Below are 21,023 nucleotides of genomic sequence, written 5' to 3' on the forward strand. Positions count from 1 at the left end.
CTCTCTGTGGCTGAGACAGTTTTATATTTAAGAGAGGCTGGGCTTAAACTAGAGTTTAAATGAGGCGCACAATCATTACCCTCCCATCTCCCTCTTCTTTTAAATGAACTGAAACACGCCATCTATCTGTTATTAGTACATGGTTTGCTTATTGCAGATTAATATCCTTCCAATGACTTTAGTTGTGTTGTATAAGTGTTTCAGTTCCCTGTGGCTTTGATTTGATAAAACATTTAATTATATATTAATATAAGAAACACAAGTTAAAAATCTTTTATGCCAAAAATCATTAGGATATTAAGGAAAGATCATGTTCCATGAAGATATTTCCTACCTTAAATATATAAAAACTTTCTTTTTGTGAGTGGATGGTCTGCTACAGTGCCTATGATTGACAACTTCAAAGGCAATTTTCTCAATATTCCAGAGTTTTATACACTTATTTCTCTGCCGGATATTGTCCTATCCTATCGATCCATACATCACTAGAAAGCATAATTATTCAGTTTTCAGGTGACTTATAAGACTAGTTTTGTAACTCAGTCACATATATTTTTTTATATTAGGTACAAACCAATTAGGAGGAAATACATTATATTATATTATATTATATTATATTATATTATATTATATTATATTATATTATATTATATTATATTATATTATATTATATTATATTATATTATATTATATTATATTATATTATATTATATTATATTATATTATTCATTTTCATGCGAGTATTGATGGCTGGTTGTGTTCCTCACACCAACACTGACACAGCCTCTCTGCAAGATGAATGTATCCCAATTGGACCATCAGAGTGTGTTCAGAATGGTATTGTACTGTAAGCATTGCATTTTCAGATCGTTAGCTTGTTGAAAAATGAGCTTGTGCGCCCAGCAAACATGGCAATAGCGTCATGCGCCATATGTCATTGCATTTAGTTGGTACATGTACACTCGGACACAGTCCACAGCAAGGCGAGTCCACTCTCCTCCCCCTCACGCCCAACCCCGCCCTCATCGGCACAGCTCTGGAAAGAAAAGATAATAATAAAATCACAAACCTAAACTAACAAATTTACATTTCATAATGCTTTCTGCCCGAGCTTGTTTATCACCGCCATTTCAAGTCGCGCCATCCAGTTGGAATACAGATATCATCTGTTGCCACTTAGGCAGGCTTACATAAATATTCCGCTCAGGAGCCTTGTTGCAGTGCTCCGTGGATTGCAGTCCCCGGGCTTGTCATTTCATTTCGATTAATTTTCAAGGACAATGAGCTGTGACGATCCCGTACATGAAGCTAGCATGCGTCTGTTGGTTAGCCTCCTTTCTGATGGCTTTCATAATTTTAAGATCAGTCTTTTCCTTTGCTCGGCACACTGTGAAATCTGAATTAATTTTGTAGTGAAAATATGACACACACAGTCTTCTTAGTCCTATAATTGGCAAAGGACAACAGTATCTGCTTGGATTACCTTCACTTAAAACATGAACTCCTACGTCTTGAGGAGAAACCCAGTATGTAAGCTTTTTGCTAAACACTGCAGAGAAGTAAAGTGATATTGGGACAGCCTCATCAACACATTTTAGAAGCTGACAAGATGGTATTCTATGCCAACTCATTTTAGCATTTACCCCATTCTTTGAAGCTTTCCACAGCACAGTTCAAATTCGCAATCTTTTCTTTGAATGATAGTACTGTATAGAATAGCAGCATTTCTCTGCTGTATCAATATATGAAGCCTGAAATGTATTACTACTTTCACACGCTAAATACTCAGCAAAGATTTGGCAGAGAAATGGATGCGTTGAGTTCTACAGGCAGACAAAAAAGCATATGACCGTGGCCATTTTTAAGTCGGATCCGTCTCTCCTCCACCTTGCCCATCGCTCTTTAGATGTAAAAAATGGGTGCACCATCAGCTAATGACTTGGTGCCCAGTAATGACTTGACACAGCAGAAGAACAGAAGATGTGAGATTTCCAACCATTCCTTATATATTTAGTCACTGCTAACGGCTGAGGAGTTTACGTTACCCTATATCAGATTATATATTCCATAATATTCTATCATGTTATATTATTTTATTTTATATCATATCACATTTAATATAATATCATATATTTACTGGGGTTACTGTTAGGGTTCCAGTTTCTGGGACCATTGACCATAAATATATCATATTTGATCACTGCCCATATTTACCATAACTGTGTTCTTTTAGATAACTATAAAGTTTAAATAAATAAATAAAAACTTGAATAAACATGTCATTATAGTGCACTGCTTCGGGTGCTGATACAGGAATTGACATAGTTAAGTAGATACTAGTAGATATTTAAGGCATAGTTCACCAGACAATATGAATTCGGTCATCATTTATCTTTTTTATTTTGGTGTTGTTCAAAAAATTTATATGACTCTTTTTTCTGTGGAACACAAAGGAAGATAAAAAAAGTGGTTTTGTGTCCATACATTGAAAGTCAAATTTTATGTTCTATAAAGAACGAAAGTCATACAGGTTGAATGAAATATTATTTTTTAATTTTGGGTGAACTGTCCCTTTAAGGCTATCTAGAATACTGTTATTATGCCCACCCCAGTACTGAAACCGAACCGAACCAAGACGGCAATACCATGAATTAAATCTGCGTTCTGTTTATGTACAACGCACCTAATCAACATCCCGATAATTTCCCTTTTAATATTTTCTGCATTGTTAAGTGTTTAACCACAGTTTCCACATTGCTGTACATGTGGAGCTTAGCCTGAAAACCTGTCTTACACCTGCTGTAGATTTTGCCCGTGTAATGTGCTCCCCTGCTATTATAATGGAGACCTGCTCTGTCCCGGTCCTGATGAGACTTAAAATGGCCGCTCTTGCCAGGCAGAGCACAGCGGTTCAGGATGTGTTCAATCAAACGCTCTGCACCGGATTAGCAGTCCTGTCACTAAGTTCTCCCTTTCTGCCCGAGTTGTGCCGCAGGTACAGTATTTGCATGCAGACCTGCGCGTTGTCTCTACTACTCAGGACAAGGGAAAGCTTTTCCTTGAAATATCTGGTCTTTTTTTTTCGTCTTGGATAATAGACTGCTGGGCCACAGAAGTCACCCATTTCCTTTAGGGGATGATTTCTACCCGAACCCTTAAAAAATCCACAGGGCTAGTCTCAGACAAAAATATGAGAGTCACTCCTCTCAGTGGGCCATTTGGACACAATATGAGTCATCAAAGGAATATAAAAGTCTTAGTGGAGGCAATGAGTATTCTCAAGTGGCCCTTTTCTTTGCCCATTGGTCCGATGTAGTGGTTCTGGATTGTAGGAAGTCATTAATGCAAGTGGGGTACATTTGAGTTGTCAGAACAAAACAGTGTGGGAAATAATCACACGTCTCTCATTCTCCCTCTGTTTCTCTCTTCTCACCTCCTTCTTTGTCCATAGCTCAAGACACTTGTTGCTAAGCCTGTTCGGAATGCTGGAAGAAATCAGACATCAAAATACATTTGCTTCAAAAGGCAAAATACAAAAGTTATATATTTTTAGAGAAGTCTGACCTTGTCCAGTGAGGTGTATGTTGAAACAAGCATAACCCTATTCTGTCGTGCAGTTTCTCTTACCTCACTTGATTTGTTTTTCTTGCATTTAATGTCTACCTTGTTTTCTTAATATCTTAGGTTATTTTTTTCAAGTAAATGCATCTTGTTTTAAGGAAGTTTATTTGCCGCACAGCTAGTCTGTCCTGCCCTGTGGCTAGAGTCATATTGATTCAGTTCTCCTATGAGAGGTTCTTTAGCTGGGTCACAGCTGAGGCATCTTGACCAAAGGTACTTTGGCGTGATGAAACTATAGCTCTGGTTCTGCAGAGCCAAATCATGTTAGCACCAATTTTTAAAACACCCTTTTTATTGTTAAGATCAGTTTTTTTTGTAATGCATTGGTTTATTTTGTAACTTGTGATTTGCTGCACCATTTCAATGTTTGGCTTCTTTTCTTTTTCAGTGGCATCTTATTTTTTTATTTAGATGTAAAAATAGATGTTTTCTAATTTATTTCTCCTATACAGCAGTGGGTTAGAGAATCTTTAGAGTTATCTTGTTTCTCAGATGTTTCTTTTGTGAAAAAGAGCTTTAGCAAGAGATTCAGACTGGTGGGCTTAGATCTGCCAAGATACCGGAGTCAGTTGTTAAAACATTGCAGTAGTTTAAAAAAATGCACCTTTATCTAAATCTGAAATGTCTGAACTATAATAGTATATACCTTCACATTTTAAATTTCATAAATATATTCTCTGTGTGCATAAACTATCTATTTTTCATTTTCTGATTCTTACAGTAAATGTGTTTTTTTTAGTTTTGTTTATACTTACATAATTGTATCTTTTCCTGCTTCTTTTTTAAACAAATCTACTGATCTGTGACTATTTCATATGCTTTTTGATTGTGACATGTTCTCTCAGATTTTTCTTAGATTAGACGATTATTTGGTCTGGCAAAAGATCTACACACCCGTTTGGGCGTGTTTTATTGAACAATATAAATTAATCCCATCTCAATCCCTTTTAATAAGCCTCGGTGTACAAACAAGACAAGCATGAAGATCATTGACAGCTTGAAACCAAAATAAGACATTTCCCTGGTGGCATCAGCTATCACCCCCCTGATCAAACTCCATTCAGTGACTATGTAGTTTAGACGGACACTTTATTAACATGCAAAATGAACCACGTCCCAATTGGGTAATGCTTTGATTTGCAGGCTTGTGAGACCCCATAAGCTCCATGTTCAAACAGGCTATTTCGCCTGTCATTACCGTCACAATGCAGTTTGTCATACCATCAGTTGCTGTCATGCTTTCTCATAATCCCGCTCATGAATCATCCGTTGAATCATGCTTTGATACATCATGTCCCGGGTTCTGTCTGGCATTGTCAATATTGTTTTTCTATCTGTCTTCAGATGACACTGTTGCTGTGGCTTGTCACATAACAAAGTTCATGCCATTGGGCTGGTTTTCATGTCACCTGACAATTAACAGCATTTCATATTAAAGAAGATTTCTTGAAGTGTGCTATTGAGCCTAAAGCTGTGGCTAAAGAGAGTGGTCTCTGGGTGCATGATGTGGTTAATGTCTAATTGGCCTTCTGCTGAGATAATGTGGAGTGATGATGATTAAGGGTTGGGCTTGTGTGAGGCTTCTGATGTCTGGAGAGGAGAGAGAGAGAGAGAGAGAGGGAACCGCCGCTACCATGAGTCAGAGCTTCCATCAGACAGTTGATCCCATTCTGCAGAGCCAGCGGAAGTGAGGAGAAAAAAAAGAAATTGAAGGAAAGGAAGACATAACAGAAGAAGGAAAAGGAAAGAAGGGAGGGAGGAATGAAAAAAATCCTTATGGTGAAGGGGAAAATGGCAAAGAAAAAAAACATGGAAGAGTAAAGTATAGAACATGATGGAAAATTAGAAAAGAATGTAACATGAAGGAAATTGAAGGGGGAAATAAAAAGAAATATGATGGATGGATAGGAGGGAGGGTTATTGGATGGATGGAAGGAAGGAATGAAGGAAGGAAGAAAGAAAGAATTAATGATAAAATATGGGTGGTTGGTTGTTTGGAAGAACGACAGAAAGAAAGAAAGAAAGAAAGGAAGACATAACAGAAGAAGGAAAATTATATTATAGTGTCATTATAGTGAAGGGGAAAATGGCGAAGAAAAAAATATGGAAGGGTAAAGGATAGAACATAACGGAAAAATAGAAAAGAATGTAACATGAAGAAAAGTGAAGGGGGGAATAAAAAGAAAAATGATGGATGGATTGATGAAGGGATGCATGAACGAATGAATGAATGGAAGGAAGGAAGGAAGGAAGGGAGGGAGGGAGGGAGGCAAGAAAGAACGACAGAAAGAGGAATGGAAGAAAGAAAGAAAGCTAGAAAGAAAGAAAGAAAGATAGAAAGAAAGAAAGAACATGATGGAAAAATAAAAAAGCATATAACATGAAGGAAATCGGAGGGGGAAATAAAAAGAAAAACGATGGATGGATAGGAGGTAGGGTTGATGAATGGATGGAAGGAAGGAAGGAAGGAAGGAAGGAAGGAAGGAAGGAAAAAATAAAGAATTAATGATAAAATATGGGCGGTTGGTTGTTTGGAAGAACGACAGAAAGAAAGAAAGAAAGAAAGAAAGGAAGACATTATAGAAGAAGGAAAATGATATTATAGTGTCATTATAGTGAAGGGGAAAATGGCGAAGAAAAAAATATGGAAAGGTAAAGGATAGAACATGATGGAAAAATAGAAAAGAATGTAACATGAAGAACATTGAAGGGGGGAATAAAAAGAAAAATGATGGATGGATTGATGAAGGGATGGATGGAAGGAAGGAAGGAAAAAAGAAAGAATTAATGATAAATTATGGGTGGTTGGTTGTTTGGAAGAACGACAGAAAGAAAGAAACATACGTACGTTTGTGTCAATAAATAAAGATTTTATTCCGTTCTATTCAGAGTGGTAAGGCCAGTAAAAACAGATTGGTTAGTGGAGTTAGAGAAAGTCAGAATAGAAAGAATGATGACAGGGTTGCAATACAAAAAAGAATGTTGGTCACACTGTAGTAAAAATATGTTTGTGTTTTGCTGAACAGTGGAGGAAGTCTTTCTCAGGTAACCTCTAATCACTGTTGTGAGCTCAAACAAGAGCTCCCCAAACTAGAGCTATGGCAGTAAAAACAGTTCTGTCCTGAGATAAGTGTCACAGCCCGGCCAGCAAACTCACGCATGCACAAATCAACTGCAGCTAGCAGCGGACAGAAGCAACATGCACAAATCACCGCTCACCGGAGCATGAGTGGACTTCATCGACATCTCCCTCAAGTGGTGTAAGCCACTCAGGTGTGTGCGCTTGTGTCAGAGATTTCAACCCGATCCCTGGAGAACGTGCAGAACTTTACGTGTTCATATAAACATCTCCAGGTCGCCTGAATGGGAAAATCAATAAAACTTCATCTTAACAGTATCGGACACGTGTGATGCACAGTATACTTCTGCACATATTCTGTATGCGTCTTTAAGACTCCTTCCTCTCAAGTGGATGAACAGTCCTTGGGTTTCTAGCTGGGAGTGAATTAAAGTAAATAGAAGGAATGGAGATGCATGTGTTTGGTCCATTCATTGTTTTCCAGGCCAGCATTAGACACATTGGATGCTATAATGATAATAAATGCGAAGAGATGCAGTGCCATGCTGGGAAGGCTGGATGCTGCCTGCATCAGTGATTGCTTGAGGGTTTGCTTCAGTGGGTTTCTGATCAGCTGGTAGGGATGATAACTGGATGATAATTTAATGTAGAATAATTGTGAATAATTAATGAAAGTATTTTCCCTGTCCATATGGTCAGCTTGCACATTGCATTATAATAACCCATATTCGTCCACAATACATTTTTAAAATACTTTCAGCTTCAGTTAGTTTATACTACCAGTTTTTACTGCAACAGTATATGAAACAGATACACTGTTAGTGTATTTGTTGAGTTATTATTACTTAATCAAAACAATCCAACTGCAGTTTGATTGAAAAATGATGTAAATATAGCTGCGAAATATCAAAGGGCCACACAAAACATCCCATACAGATTTTAGACTGCCAATCATCTTAGACTGCCAACTATCTTACAGTAGTCTTGCAACAGACCTTTGTTGTGTGCTTAGATACACTCCTTACGGAAATGTGATGTCATTTTCTGTGCATTGAGGTTGACATGTACAACAAAAATGAGCATACCAAACATTGACAGTTATGTGTTTGTCAGCACCGCAAGGTGAACCAACAATAACATGCTCTAATCAGCTTTAATCCTTTAAATTAAACTACATGTGTTTACATTATAAATGGGTAACTGGTTGTTTTATGGCATTTCAGACACGTCGGTGTGTTTTGTGGAAAGCAGGCACCATATCTCGCATGAGCCAGTCACGTTAATTACTTCAAAGCCATCGTCCTCGCTCATTCCGTGCCAAACAAACACATATTTTACCACATACAGTCTTAGCATGTGACAGTATTTCCTGTCATCCTGTTGTCATGGTTACCTTCAGGTTTTTATTGCGAGTCAAATCCACCTACCAGGGGGGTAATCCAGAAAGCCGGTTAAATGACATACCCGTGTAAATTTAAGGGTTATTTTGCAGATAACCTCAACTTTCGGTTCCAAAAAAAGAGATAACTTTCAGGGTATGTAAGTTACCATAGCAACTCACTCTTGGACGATAGCCTGCTCCGGAGCAAGTTATGTTCAAGGGTTAGTTAATTTTAAGGAAATGTTACTTAGCTTTAGGGGTTTTCTGCAGATATGAGTATCAAGTGGGAATGAAAACACAGATTATGTATAATATTTTATAATTTTACATTACAATTATATTTCCAATTCCACCCATTCAGCATTCACAACTAATTGTATTATTAACTTTATCACTTAATCTTTAAATTAAATAATGTAACCTTGCATTGTTAAACTAATTTTAGGCTTTATGTATTTATATAGAATACTGTATATACTTTGAATTAGGTTTATTAAAACCTCTCCAAATATCAATGGATGTATATGCACACCTTACAATTTCCAACAGTTAAAGGATGTAAAAATATTGAAGTATTTTAACTGCAGAGCAACGGGTACAAACATCTCAACAAATCTAACAGAGATAGCCATGATGAATTTATATTTAAAACATCTTAGTATAAAAAACCTTACACATATACAGTAGCTTACAAATATTTATGTTTTATAATTTAGCACTTTATACATCGATGCAGATTTAAATCTTCTTTGCAATTTATAACATTGTTTCACTTACAACAACGTTAAGCTTTTTAACCGTTTCCATGGTGACTCGTGAAATCTGAGATCCATTGGCAGTGTCTTCATGTTGTTCCTGTGAGGGAGCGTTTACTCTGGGTAACTTGCGGGAGGTTGATTTAACTTACTCCTCAAATGGGTTCCGGAACCGACATACCCAGAGTAAGAAAGGTTTGGGTTGATCAACCCAGAGTTCAGGGTTAAGCTAAAAGTAGGTTAACCCTGCTTTCTGGAATACACCCCAGGTCCAGAGTACTTAAGCCGAGCTCATTTAGACCGGATTGTTACTGTGCCCTCTCAACCTTTCCAGCACGTAGGGAAAGCTATATTGACAACGCACAATTTCCTTTCAGCAAACAGTTTTGTTTGCCTTATGTCTGCATCTGAAAGTCACAAAGAGTCACAGAACATGAGTGGAAACGAGCGGGAGGGAAAGATTTGTGCGAGACGGAAGATACTCAGCATTTATTAAGCACACACTGAATAGTTTTCAAGAGATTTTAAGAAAATGAAACATGCATTTCTGATGTTGGATAAGAAATTGCCCCCCCCATAGCAGAGACCCTTGGTTCTTTGCGTACCTAGGCAGTATTTTAAGCCTAGGTACTTTAGGCATCCTCCTGACTTGAGGGCTGTTACTAGGTAACTAATTATCCCGACTTCTAACAGCCCTCACTTTGCTTAGAATGTAAAGCATAATTGCATGCATCCTTCATACCCGTCAGCTCTTAGGTGAGGCCACGGTTAATAAGTGTGCATTCATTGACGGATGCCGAAACGGTCTGGGCACCTCTTAACACATTGCTTTGGAATGGAAGACAGCGAGAGAGAGCAAGCTTTTCTCCCTTTCTCACCGAGAGTGACAAGAGAGCATATAAAGGAATATTTACGTTCGTCCTGTCTTTTTAGAATTCGTAATTAGACGCTCTGCTTTTCTTACTTGGAAATCAAAGTCAATTATAGCTCCGCTTTTTGATGGCAACTTGATTCAGTCCTCTCGACTCGGCTTCTCATTGAGAAGTAGAAGACTCTTGATTTCATGGCCTCTACTTTGAGCTCCAGTCAGCAAACCTTTGATTCCTGATGGAGTCATGGCATAGTGGAATGATTAAATAACATTACGTAGATCTCATATCGGAGAGGTGGATTTGAATCAGATCTAATCTTAACTTCAGTCGTTTTTGTACTTTGTCTGATGCATTTTGCACTTTTCAAGCTGGCGAGTTCTGTTCTGATTGGATGACTTGTCGAAGTGTCCGGGAACAAGGACCGTTTTTTTAAGCCGTTCACTTGGTGGATGAGAATCAATGAGAATAAACTTTTGACAATTAAATAATCACTTACCACATATAATACGGTAGTTGATCGTTTTTCTAAGGTACTCCATAGCACATAAGCTATACATTCACAAACTTCTGATTCGTTTCATGGGTCACGTCTGTAAAATCTGTACGTCAAGTTTTTAGATTTCACAATTTTTCAGCGCATCCTGATCTTCGTGTTAATGCGCAGCTCAGATGGCTTCATGTGATGAGTTGTGCAATCTCAAGCCAATCACTTATTAGCTGTTGTTAAGGGTCCAGGAAGTGGGTATCCCGAGGGCTGCTGGTTTTTCTGAGGCTGTCCGTGCATGGTGGTTGCTACTGCTGTTCATCTATCCTCCAGCTGCTGCATTGGCGCTCAGATGGTGCCTGTGGATCTCCATAGAGACGTGTTTGGTGCTGATTTTATCAGCTCGGTCTAGTCATATAGCCAGCAGGATTAGGCCTGTTTCACACATCTGTCTTGTGCATCTGTTACATGTCCGAGTAGCACCAGTGTCACTTTAACTGGAGGTACAGGTCAGGCTTTTGCTCTGACTTGAGTTTCTGCTGCATGACTGCGGTTCGAAACATTTACATTTGTGCATTTGGCAGATTGACTGTGATTTTATTTTTTGTTTTTATAATGTTTGTTAACAAAAGTAGGATTGGAACCTAGAAACCGAAAATACTGGATTACATTCCTAAACCTCTTCACCTGGTTTGACATGTTCTTTTCTTTGATGACATATTTTCTATTGTATTTATGTATATATTTTAAAGCTGTGTTTCGTAAATATATGTAGTCAATTTGACCAAAATACACTTTCACCCATTTCAGAAAAAAGTAAAATCAGTCATCTTTAAAAAAATTCCAGACAATCTTTCCATTTCCTCTTGGATAAAAGTCTTTTCAGAATGCAGAGTGCACATCCTTTTAAGCGTAATGGATGAAACATGCTTGTAAAGTCATTTTCAAAATCTCCCTGGGACGACTCTGCTGTAATATTCAGCTCGCCAGAAACTTTCAAAACCTGAGCTTGCCACCCATATAGTTGAAATATGAAATACAGGAATATGAAATATACTTTTGTTCAACTCCTCAATTTTTTGGTACAAGGACGATTGTTTATTCAGAGACATCTTTGAGGTTTTGTACTGAACAAATCTGATCGATAAAATCTCGATTTATACATTTCATGGACACGCAGTGTATCACAGATGGCTGTGTCGTGCTGGCATCCAGGGTTAAAAAAGTTTCTTTTTTTTGATGACCTTGTTTTTCTTTCTTTGAACACCCAGGCTGCTTTTCTACCCTGGTGTGTTTGAGTGAGGTTCATGTTCTTTTCGTCAAACCATGTGGATTTGTTTGTGATCAAGCTTATGAAAAGCATCACTTGGCTTAAGAAACCTGGAACAGTCTGCTGGGACCAAAGCAAAATCCGTTTTTTTTCCTGCCAATTCTCTCAAACATACAGAGGATCTACTCACAGCTGATCTTGTGTGTGTAAATCTTAATACTACAAGTGACTAAACATCTAGGAAACATGTCCAGTTGACTGGAAAAGCACTGGAGATTATCTCATATCAAGTGCAACTGTGAATCTACCCCGCAGCCAACACCAAATATTTTCCCAGTGTTCTAGCTAGTGGACCATCTTAGACATGTTTGGAAACCAGCTTGGAAGTCCAAAGTTGTTTGCTGTTTAAGCTTGTTTAGAAACCTATCATCCCAAACACAACATGGTGGTCACCACTTGTCCTGTCCACATGGTAAACAGATGGCAGTTTCATTTAGTCGCTCATATGGTGCAGAAATGCTCTGTGGACCCGGTGATCAGAATACAAGTGGCAGGTAAAGTAACTGTTTAGCTCACACCTTTACCGACAATCCTTCCAACATCCCTCCGTCCAACTGTTTAGAATTTGAGAAAAGTGTTGTTCTCCATTACTAACTGCAAGCCAAAGCTGTCTGGAGCCTCAGCGGGTGTCATCTATCACTAAAGCGAGTGATTTACACCGTTGTGCTGACACAGGTTCATGAGACACGAGCCTGTGCCTTTACCGCACCTGCAGTGTAATAGCACTCATCTTCTCCTGCCAAATAGGCACGCTAGTAAAATAACAGTAAATACGTTGTTTGTTGTGTGCTCTTCTGTAAGTAAGTTGAGCTTAGCCCTTTTGGAATGCTAGGTACAGTATAATGACAGAAGCAAATCTGATGCCATTAGAGTATCTTTTTACTATATTATTAATTATTATTTTTTAATATTTTTTTAGGCATTTTGGCAGACGCTTTTATCCAAAGCGACTTACATTGCTTTATCATATACATTTTACATAGGTATTTGCAATCCCCTGGCATCGAACCCACAACCTTGCGTTGTTAACGCAATGCTCTTACAACTGAGCTACAGGAAAGCATATATCATTTATATATCTTGATTCTTAAATTTTATTCAAGAATTGTATAAATAATGATAGGTATTATTATAATCATTATTATTATGATTTATTACATTTAATAAGAATCATTATTATACACATTAATTTGTATTATTATTCTATTTTACCTTTATTGTAAATGTGCTCCTGATGCCTATATATATACATATACAGTATAAATATTCTGTTCCAGTGAATATTCAGAATAGCATTAAATAATATAATCGAAATTGTGAGTCATACTGTTCATGTAAATGTGGTCACTCATTTATTTATGATTCAGTTATTTTCCCTCCGGTAATTGGAAAATTGAGTAGGTGTGCACTGGCGTGTAGGTGCACAAAGAAATTGCATGCTTGCTTTTCAGTTTGGCATATGTTCACGTCAGTTTCTGCCTTTGCACATTCCCATTTCTTCCTCACTTTTAATGCAGGATCAAATCCAACAGTTGTGTTTGTGCATGTGTGTTTTTTACGAGATGATACCCTGGGTCTTTCGTAAAACTGTTTGCGAATAGAGCACACAGAAGACATTCGTGACATTGTCACGTGGGTGAACAGAAATCAAAGGAGAAAAGGAGAAAGAAAACATATGTGTGAGTGTTAAGAGAGGAGAAAAAGTGAGCCGCGAGCTGTGAAGTAATAGTAGGAGCCTGTCTGATTTTTCTGATGCAGTGGCGGGAATTGATATTTCCCACAAGCCCGAGGGGTTCAGATGGAAATTCTTCCTCTGAGCTGCATCGTCCCCACTCCATCACCCTGATCCATAAGTCAGAAGGAAAAATGAAATGAGAGAGGGAGCATCGGGGGAGAATGAACTGATGAAATGGGATTATGAACCTGTATTAGGAGCAGTTCCTTAAAGGAAAGCAAAGGCTCCCCCTGAGTCTTGACATAAGGGGCGTCTCCACACGGAGCGGTTTTCTGCTATCCAAGTTTGTGTGTATTCAAATTCAAGGCTGTATTTGTCATCTCGGCACTGGATTCACAAAGCATGAGGTGTGTGCATAGAGGGACTGTGGGAGTGATGTGTGATGTGTCAGAATAAACATAAGTACAAGTATGTAAGACAGAAAGAGCACTAGAAAAAAGTAGGCGACTGGATCTCAGTTCAGATATTTCTACTGAGTACAAAAGGTACAGAATGCACTCTTGTTGGCGTTCCAGATATTCCACAGTCATGTGAAACCTGGAGGAAAAAGGAATTTTGATACTGATATATCTTGCTTTGCTCTGCTCTAAAATATTTCATTTGTCCGTGTTTTTATGATTTTATCCAGTAATAAAGAAGGGAGGTCTTTGGCTCAAGGTTTGAATCTGTTTAAATTAACTTTGCTCACGAGGGGTCTCCAAGGCAGTACAGCAGCTCGGGAACAACATTCATGGTTGAAAGCACTATACACACATTCAACCACAATTCAGCCAATCATCATTCATAGTGCAAAGGAAATGTTAAATACATTGCAAAAATAAAAGCACATATATAATATGTGGACACCTGCTGTCATACTATGTTCCAAGTATGATTTAGTGTGTGCTTCTTAATTATGGAAGCACCGATATAATGTTTAGTATTGAAATTAGTTTGATATTTAGTATAGTTTCATAATTGGTCCAAAACTCACCAGAATTTTTGGATCCAGTATTGCAAATAAACAAGTAATTAAATAAATCATTATTATTAAATAATGTAATTAAATACAAATAATTAAAACATTTATAAATTGGCATGCTAACAAATTTATTTCCAACAGAAAACAAGACCACTCCTGGTTGTTTAAGAAAGGTGTACAATGGTATTAAAGTAGTATTGATATCAGCGTGAGTAACGGATAACAAAGTCCTTTAGTGACATCCTTAATCCTTATCCTGCAGACTCTGATATTATGAGATTTGGCTTTCAGAGGAAGTATCTGATTCAGTACATGTGTTACAGACAGAAAAGAGAAAGAGTTTTTTCCAAAACTCTTAGGCATTCCAATTATGCAGTTGGTTTGTTTTGATTTAAGCTAAAAGAATACAGAATAAAAGAATACAGCTAATTACACAATAAAACAATAAAAACATGATAACATAATGAATAACTGTTTTTTTTTTTTAAGTTATCACACTCTCGTGTCGCTTTTTGTTTCTCTCATTGAGCTGCTCTTGTCGTGTCACTGGCCTGGTTCATCGGTGAGCACCATGTGCCAAAAATAGCCTCCTGTTTTGTCTGGCTAATAGTTATTTCAAGCCTTTCAGCAGAACTTCTAAACCTCCAACCTTTCCTCAATCATTATTGTAGGTCTTTGTTTCCGTGTTCACTCATTCTCATTGACCTCTCTCTCTTTCTCTCTCTTTCTCTCTCTCTCTCAAGCACCCACTTGCCATTCAGTTCATGCCTTCCTCAGACTGCATGGCTGCTGTGTACTTTGCTCTGCAGCAGGACCAGACAACCAGTTTTGTTGTTGGCCTAATAACTCTTCCCCCCGCAATGCACAGGCCTCAGATCCCGTAGCACGCATCAGCGCATAAGCCGAGGTTTATTTTTAAACATTTGCATTACGCCACATTATGATCAGCGGCGAGCCTTCTGCCTTTTCGGGGGACCATCAAAAATGAATACATCCATCAAGCGGTCACATTTAATTTGTTTTGCAAACTCCTCGATGCTCCGGAGACTCGCCTGCCGTAAATGCGGTTTCTGCCCTCCCGAAAGCCGCCCTTCTGTATTTCTTGTAAAATATAAGCGAAATGCCATCGTTGTTTATTTGATGTATTATAAAAGCCCTAATCTATTTCAGGCTCAGCTGTCGTCTATTAAACACTGTTTCGTCTGTCGGCAGCTGACTCTTGTGCATTCGTTTGTACCTGTGCGCAGAACTTTAAATTCAGTCCGTTTTTTAAGTGTGCCTATTTATATTGTGACACATTGATGCATGGCCGCCGCGAGTTGTTACAAAGCCCACAGGAGTCACGCAAGAGTACCAGCGAGCGAAATATATGATAAATATGATTTCTCACGTAGCGCAGGCAGACAATCAAGCCATTACTATTAATCTGGCACTCCAAGAACAAAATACGGTGATTAGTATGCAAATTTGTGCGATTTATCTGAAAACACACTATAAAAAGTCAGCATAGAATTAGTCAGGAATTAACACTGGCTTACACCGAATTAACCCGAAGGATTAATTTGGAATTAAATAGGAGCCTGGCAGTTCTTATACGTTGAGACATGACGCTCTAACCGAAACACAAGTTCAAATCTGGCTTGCAACAATTCCGTTCTTTTTATCTCCTCTAATAAACTTGAAGTTGAACGTAGCACAACCGACAGAACGTTTGTTTACGTTCACCTTACAAAGATTTTCCAAACCCATTGATTTCTAAATCAGCACGATGTGAAGATTATGATGTAACTGCCTCTCGCTTAAAGCAAATCTAAACTAATGGAACGGTGCCATTCTTTGACCTCTCTTGCACATCTGCACCAGGCAATTCTCCGTCACCCACTCATCACATCAAGTACAAACCTCGGTGTAATTACACCAAAATACCCTTATTAAAATCATCTTTTCAGTGCAGGTCTTTGACTCTCTCACCAAGAAATTGCATAGCAGAATGAGGGATTACATCTCATAAAACCATGAGAAAATGGCCATGCTTTTGTTTTTCGCTTTGCGTCGGCGTGTGAGAGCAGTGCCTTTTTAAAGTAGAAGGGTGAGACTATCGTCACCTCCCTCGACTCTGTTCTCAATCTTGTAATCACAATATCCTCATTGTTCCACACCTCGACAAGGCCCCATCAAAGTGGCAGATCATGTGAATTACGGCTGTTGCGCTGAACGCATCTTAATTGTGATCTAACATCCTATTATGTTGAGTAAACGGGACATCTCTCTCTCTCTCTCTCTCTCTCTCGCTCGTCTCCTGTCTTTATATCTGGATTTGATGATTCACATGGCCTGTGCTTGCACACGTCGTCCACGCCTTCATTTCACCCCCTTTGATTATCTGATGATTTATCGGGGGAACAAAATTTAAGCTTGACAGTAAAATGGTTTGTGAGAAATCAAAACACAAAATGCGAAAGCGTCAGTGTTGGTACGGTATTGTCCCTGAACATCCAATGTGTTTTCTAGAGGTGAAGAGAGGGAGGAGATCATTTATGACTAGTGGTATTAGGGTATTATCCTGTCAATTCTGTTTGTAGGAATTCAACCTTTATGTGGTCTGTTGATGGCTGCCTCCACAAAAGTAAAAAAAATTGTTCACAGTTTGATAAAGATGGTCCTCCAAAACACAAAAGACCTCATGTTCCGTACAGAGGACAGTAAGGTTTTTGACAATGTTTCCTCTTGTAAGTCTTGTACTGCACAAAGATTCATTTGAGAATTCAAGTCCAAATAGATTTTTTTTATGAATGATAAACATATTTCTTACATTAAATATTAAAGCTTTTGCATTATAGATGACTGTGTCGTTTCAGACGCGAAGACTTTGAGAAATCATTGAATGAACCTCTTCATGTGTGTCATGTAGGTGCAATTGAAAAAGGAACCTCATGTGTGACTTATCGAACCGCTTGTTCTATATTTAATAGCTATTTATTCATATCATATCCTGGCACGACCATAATTTGAAACTTGGAGGTGATGTATAAAGCTTTTACTAAACAAAGGTCTTTGTTGATCTTAACATGTAGCTACATTTTATACATCAAAGAGAAATTGCTTGATAATATTTTGCCGGCTTTGCTTCATGTTAAAGTTTCAAGTCACCTGTCATCCCATTTGAATGAAGAATAAAGGGCATTATTTGTTTTATTTTTTTGAGTCGTCTAAACCTCCCAGTGACAGGTAAATGACACATTAGCATTTGGCTTTGAAAAAAATAGGGGGTTGAGTAACGCTGCTGCAGCGTCTCGGGCCGAGCACTGCAGACGTAAGCAAACTGAATCGCACACTGGCATCAGATCAAACCCAACAGGAATTGGGACTGAATTTGGTTTTGAATTCATATTTGCTGATGCAAAGTAAATCAGAAAATATATGATGGTTTATTAAATAGTTATGAGGAGCTGGATTTACAACTTAATATTTACATGTAATTTTTGGCAAGTGTATTATAATACAATGCAATGCAGTGCAGCATTTAAAATACAGGCTATAAAGAATGAATATTGAAAATTTCTATTCTTACTGTCCCTATTCAAAACAGTCAAATGTTGCAGACTGAGAATTTGAAGCCAGTTTGAGTCTGGGCCGCTTCTTATTCTTCATATCGTTCTTTTGCTCCTCCGTGTCCTCGGTCTGTCTGAAGGCCATGGCGAGGTGAGCTGTAATTCTATTTTAAATTGGCTGTAAGTGGTGTGGGGTTAGCAACAGCATTCAGCGCGGGTCTTTAAACTGGTCTTCTGGGTCGTTCTTGTCTCCTGGTTTTGACTGAAGCAATTTTTCCCGTAATGTGAAACAATAATGTTTATAGCTGGAGAGTGACCGACGTATTGTGAGCGACAGAATGTGTTAACCTTGATGTCCAGAAAGGGGGGCAGAAGCTGGAAACGCAAACTTTTCCTGACTGACACTTTAAAGGTTTGATTTGACATGAAAGATAAGATAAATATAACTTTTAAAACTTAATTTTTACTCTTTATTAATGTCATAGTTAAGCTCAATACTTTATTAATTCCTTAGTTCACTTGATCATGAATGAGATCAGGCATAAGCACATGATTTTATTTGCTACCTAAAGTAAAGTTATTGACATTGACATCTTCTTTAACTAAATACTCTTGCCCCAGACAGAGTAAGCTGCATCTCAAGTGAAAGAACAATCTGAGCGAATGGTTGTCCAACTTTTTTGGTAATTCAAAACCCAGACTGAAAATGCCACTGTACATGTACTACATTATGGTTGTGTAGCATATTATATTTCAGAACCAGACTGTAAAATTGGCAATTCATGCTTCTGAGTTGCATTTTGTTAATCACAGTCTACTTAAATCCTTTTTTAAAACAATAAACTCATTTGTAGTCATTTGTAGTAATATTAACTGGCTTAAGGATGAAAACAGAGAACATTTTCATTGATCAGTGCATTTTTGCCTCCATTTTCTTGTGTTTTATTTTACAGAGAACACAGAAACCATTTACAAACATGAAAGAGAATACACTTCTTCTTACTAAAATACATCCTTTATTCTTACGCAAAACCATATTTCGTCTCAATGGTAAATGTATATTTGTCTTATTTCAATTAAACCAACAATTTACATTTCTGTCAGAAGTTATAAAACAGTCCATTCGGAATAAATTGCATATGATTACTGTATAAAAGCCAAATATATGATACCTGGAAGCCACTGCACAAAGACCACTTCAATCTTTTTTCTTTACAAACATCCTTCAGACATTATGATGTTGTGTTGTACATCATCAAATACTAATATAGAACAAATGTAAAAGCTGCAGATTTTTCAGACAGCAGGAGGTACATCAGCCGTCCGGTATAGGTGTAATAAATCAACCCACACAAGTGTGATGACTTTAAACTGGAGTTCCCAGTGTACCCAGGGAAACTCTTACATTAAACAGCAAGCGTCGAGAAGCATTTCTTGAGTTCTGTGAAAACGTCAAAACTATTCTTGAATGTACTTTTTAGCCCTTTTTTCCCATGTAGCTGTCCATGTACATCATTTTCTGTGCAGATTTCAAAGAGGGGGAAGTGTGTTGTCTTGCCCGGGGATACTTCTGTTTCCTGCTGTACGGATCATGTTTCTGCTAAAAGATTAAAAGACAGACTAAAAGCGCTGGAGTTACTTTGTTGTGTCCTCATGTATTCGCATTGAACTCCTTCCAGTTGTGTTATGTATGGCACATGAGGTACAGCATGCCGTTTGGAGTCTTTAACCTTATTCTACCCCAAACAATGATTTTAATAACCCTTCGAGAAATGGATAATTGGCAAAAGTTCATACTTCTTTTAAAATAAACAAAACATTGAGCTTCACCGCCTACCATTAGGCTTTGACGTTGCACATTTTAATAAGAATAAAGCAGAATCCTTTTTATTCTCGTAGTAATCCTGCAGGCCGTATCTTTGACTAACCCCTCTGCCAGACTCACATCCAGATGATAGCGCAGACGACACGGTGCGCCAGATGAACAAAGGGAAATGCCTTCAGATGGTGTCTTGTTCCATCGGGATTGCTGATTCTGAATTCCGTCGGGATTTGCTTGCCTCTTCATCCAGTTTAGGAATATTGATTGAACTAGCCAATTTAATGTGATGCTGCTCGCACCGCCTGTGTATTAATAACATCTAGGCAGCGCTAGAGGACGGTTGCTTGGCAACATGGTCATTAATTTCGAGCCATCTCATAACGTTCAAACCGAATTCAACAGTTTCCACCATTTCAGCTGTTGCTTCTGATGTGCAATTCTCCGGTCAGATGCCTTTGCCCTTAGTCAACATTGAGAATAATGAAAACGTTGGATTTCATCTCAGTTTCGTGATGGAAAGGGTTATTAATTTGTTAATTTAGCATAATTTTTAAATCAGGTATTTCATTTGAGAGTTCGTTAAATTAGTTTCCTCTCTCTTGCACCGCTGAAAGGTATTCATTTGGGGGGTGGGGGTGTTATTGCCATGCCCCCCTAATTGCACTTTGTGGTGCCACACAAAATCATGTGCTGCTTTTTAAGATAGTCTTTGAAATGGCAGATCTGTTAAAGGTTATCATGGCTTCAGAATTCATTTTGAGGGTCATCGCTCGAATGAAAGCAGATAGCCTAATTAACAGACTGCTTTGAATATCAATTGAGGCCTGACAAAAACATCCAAGCAGAGATCATTATATAGCTTGAATAATGCTTATTTGGACTGAATCTGACATTTCAGCGGTCCACATTTGCATGTTTATTCAAAAAACTTTCATGTTTTTGAGTTCCTTTGGAGTAAGAGAGGTGGTTTGACTGTCGTGGAAATGTTTGTTCAGTAAATTGACACATATGGTAGCTGAATTTTACGAAAACAGTTTATTCTTATTCTTTACTGTTTAAAACGGAAGTTAGGCCTGCACATAAAGGCTAATTTATACTAAACTCCAAAAACATGTTTGTAAAACATAATTGATCAATATCAATGAAAATGTAGAATGTTGGCCGTTTTTTGCCGTTTGTTGGATCAGTATAGCCAGGTATAGTTCACACAAAAGTTTTGTCATAACTTTACTCCCCCTCAGGTTTTTACAAACCTTTTCTATGTTCAACGCAAAGAAAAATATTCGGAAGAATGTAAGACATTTTCAGTTATGGGACATCGACCACCACCATAGTGAAAAAAAAAAAATTTGTTCTGTGGAACACAAAATAAGATATTTTTTTGACTTTTGGAAAACTCCGTTCTGGGACACCTTGGACTACATATAATTTA

At 37.9% G+C, this 21,023-nt stretch overlaps 1 protein-coding gene across 1 annotated transcript in view; it reads left to right on the forward strand.

Moving 5' to 3' along the window:
* The window catches only part of ctnna2 (catenin (cadherin-associated protein), alpha 2), a 372,393-nt gene that overhangs the window by 261,944 nt on the left and 89,426 nt on the right, over nucleotides 1–21,023 (forward strand). The gene's annotated exons all lie outside the window — the stretch shown is intronic.

The sequence above is a fragment of the Triplophysa dalaica genome, chromosome 2, assembly GCF_015846415.1.
Source record: "Triplophysa dalaica isolate WHDGS20190420 chromosome 2, ASM1584641v1, whole genome shotgun sequence".
In the NCBI taxonomy this organism is placed as follows: Eukaryota; Metazoa; Chordata; class Actinopteri; order Cypriniformes; family Nemacheilidae; genus Triplophysa; species Triplophysa dalaica.